The following is a 3836-nucleotide window of genomic DNA, read 5'->3' as shown; positions in this document are numbered from 1 at the left end:
GGTGCAGACCCTCTTCAGTGAGTGTATTTATAAGCTGATATGAATGTTAGCATTAGCCATGTTTGCATTAGCCACGACCATTAGCGAAGGTGTCGTGATTAGACTATTTATTACACAATCATGACGGTACTACAGAGATGGTATGGTCTTACAGCATGACCCAATATGATAAATGAAGATGCTTTTGGGATGTGTTTCCCCTGTCCCGATAGTGAATGATGGTCAGTGGGTGTCAATGGAGGTATAACCAACGCAGCAGTTTTCAAGCTGTTTAGTTCAGTCATTTAAAGAAAGACTATAAGTAACCGCCTTTTGCATCTTCTTTTTGCTGGCATCTTTAACTGGTACTTACCATCATGTACTGTATGTCCTTCCCAGCACTAACGACTGCGAGATGAATGTGATGCGCCTGACCATGGACCCTCCGCTCAGACCCTGAGCCTGAAACAGGACTAATGGGCAATGGAGCGACCGAGGGCGTGTGAGAACAAGGTAACAAAGCACTATGTAACTTTCTGACACTATTGCGCAATCTTTGTCAATGGCAACATACACTGCCTGACCTAAAAAAACAAGTGTCTACCTGGATTTAACAAACTGTTATGATCTGGGGTCGTTGCCATTGATCAGTTTAAGGTTCAGAAACACTATGTGCCCAAAGGTTGAGATCAGCTGACGACCTGGACATCCTGTGAGTGGATTTCTTAGGTTCATTAAAACATTGACATAGCAGGAAAGAACAAAATGTTTAACCTTAAATGTGTCAATTACAATAGAATAAAAACAGCAATATAAAAAATAAAAAAACATCTATAACACAGATTCATAAAACAATGTTAAAGCTCGAGGGATAAAAGATATTTCTTTTTTTTTTGTGTGTGTTGCTCTTCATGGGTGCATATGGTCTTCTTACCTGAGCTGGTATCTAATGGAGGGGGTCTGAGTCATGAAGGTGTGCAAAGAAGAGAAACTGTCCTATAGGATATTCTGGAGGATCTGCAGTGTTGCTTCTCACTCAGAGATCGGATGGAGGATGGTGGGATACCAATAATCCTGCAGCACCTTTTTCTGCACCTGCTCCAGTTCCCCTGACAGGCTCTTACAGAGGCCGCCCCACACAGGACTGGCACACTCCAGCACAGGTCTGATGAAAGTCAGATAGATCCTTTTCAGGACATCAGAGGGAAGTCCAGCTCTCCTGGCCACACTGTTGTGTTTTAGAAAGCATCCCAGGAGAGGTCAGATGATATCTGGAAACCAAGCAGTTTGAAAGTGATGACCAGTATGTCCTTAGTCTTTGTTCCATTGTCAGGGAAAACTCCTGACCCCACTCATCCACAGAGTCCAGAGCTCTCAAATTCCTCTTCCCTGATGGCACAGGCGTATTCCAAGATGACAATGGCGGCGGTGCTGTGTGCCACACTTTAATATTGAGGAACTCCTTTTTTTTATCACTCACTAACAATTGTTTTTCATGTCTTTGTGAAATGTCTTGTTTCTGTGTTCCTGTATTTGTGTGGATAAGGAGCTGCTGAACTTTGCTGTGTTCTTTGTAGACCTTTAACAATGGTGACATGCTTGTAATTTGCTGAAATTAGTTAAAAGATCTTGCGCTTGTGTAGTTAACGCTGTTGCATAAATGACAAAACACTGCGGGTCATGGGTTCAAGTCCATCCTCCCTCCGACAATCTAAAGCCTGTGTGCCCAGGTAATAATAATGTCTAAAAGGAAAACTTACACAAGATTTCTCCCATTCTCAGAAAGCACTGGAAGAAAGAAGTTGAATTTAAACTGTGAGCCACGTAAGCCCCAACTTATTTCCAGCTCTCACATCCTTCCACACATTCTTCAACCTGCTTGACTTTATTGGCTTGTTTTACAACTTCCAGACTGCGGCATAGAGTTTACCTTTCCCAAATCACCAGATAACCCAGTGCATACTTTTAGTTGCTTTCCCGAAATCATGCACACCCAGTGACGGAAACAACAAGCCAGACATCTGCCCTCACCAAAGTTGAGATGAAAGTAAAATATCTCGCCCAACATCATAGGAAAAGTCCATATGTGACATAGCGTGGCTTTAAAACTTCACTCGCTTACATCCCTGTCAAGATTTCTTGGCCTCTGGCGCTGTGCAGCCGTGTGGCGAATTTGTATGAGGCTTCTGCTTTGAGGGGGAAGGAGAGACGCGCACTTGTGAAGCAGTCTTTGTCATATCCCGCGTCCTGACTTGAATAGGCCGGTCCTAATGAGCGCGCCGGTGGACAAACGGGGCATTGATCCACGTTGCTGGTCCCCGTAAATGCCCCCGTCTCGCTGCGACTTTGAGGACGGCGGTTTCGTTTTTTTTGAAGGGACGGCGTTCGCTCGCATCAGCGGTGGCTCGAGGCAGATGTGACGCGGCGTATAATCGGATGTCTGTGCCGGAGCGCCAACATAAGCAAAGGGGTGTGTGGGGTCACTTTTGGGCAACGCGAGTGATTGATTCGGCTTCGGGAGACTGTGTGAAGTCGAGATCAGGCGAGGGTTTGTCGCTATTGGAGACGTATCCAATAGGGCTGCCAGCTTGGGTTCGGTTTAGGGTTGGAGTTAAGGTTCGGGTTCTTAGATTGCATTTGCCATCCCTAACCATAACTCCTGAACCTGACCCTAAACCCCTGATCAGAGGTTTATGTTTTGCACATTTTGAGTTACTTGGGTCGTTGCCGTTGCTCAGTTTTAGGTTCAGCAACACTATGTGCCCAAAGGTTGAGATCAGCTGACGACCTGGACCTCCTGTGAATGGATTTCTCCTTCCCTGATGGCACAGGTATATTTCAAGATGACAATGGCGGCAAGGCCATACTTTATTATCGAGGAATTCCTTTTTTCATCAGTCCATCCTGAAACTAATAAATGAGGAGCATAACTCATGAAATCAAAGCGTGTTTTTTTTTTTTTTTTTTTTCATGTCTTTGTGAAATGTCTTGTATCTGTTCCTGTATTTGTTAAAAAAAATGTACATTTTTTTTCAAACAGGCAACAAGCAATACTTTGGAGACCTTTAACGGTGGAGGTCATGGTGACATGCTTGCAAAAATTAGTTAAAAGTACTTAACCTCCAACAATTTAAAGCCTACGTGCCCAAATAATTCTATCTATCTATCTATCTATCTATCTATCTATCTATCTATCTATCTATCTATCTATCTATCTATCTATCTATCTATCTATCTATCTATCTATCTATCTATCTATCTATCTATCTATCTATCTATCTATCTATCTATCTATCTATCTATCTATCTATCTATCTATCTATCTATCTATCTATCTATCTATCTATCTAGAGTTGCACGATATTGAAGTAACTTGCGATAAAGCGGTACAATTTTGCAATCCAAATATTATTGTAGACTTTATGATGTGATGTATATATATTGTGGCTTTATGCGATAAAGATATTGCATCACCTTATTTCATGATACACTATGTTTTTGTGTTACATTGTTAAGGCTTAATTTAGACCCACAGTTTGGTCACAAGTCAGTTCAGTTTCAGATCAGGTTTGGTCCAGATTTTGTCAGTATATAACAACATTTTTGACCACTCTCTTAGATCAAAATGGTTCTTTACAGATGTGTTGTTGTTCATGGTTTTATTTGTGGCTTCTTAACAGTATATTGATAGCAAACCTTGTCTACCTTGTTACCCAAAACGTGCACGGTATTGGCTTAAGTCCTGACCATAACTCAAGATTTGGAATTAGGTACCTGCCCACTCTTCCTCTTTCATTGCCCACTGCTACTGTTTCTCCCATGTGACACCTTCACCTTTGTTTAAAACAGTTTGAGGA

The sequence above is a fragment of the Gobius niger genome, assembly GCF_951799975.1.
Source record: "Gobius niger genome assembly, chromosome: 23".
Lineage (NCBI taxonomy): Eukaryota > Metazoa > Chordata > Actinopteri > Gobiiformes > Gobiidae > Gobius > Gobius niger.
The sequence above is the reverse complement of the archived record's forward strand: the minus strand, read 5'-3'. Positions refer to the sequence as shown.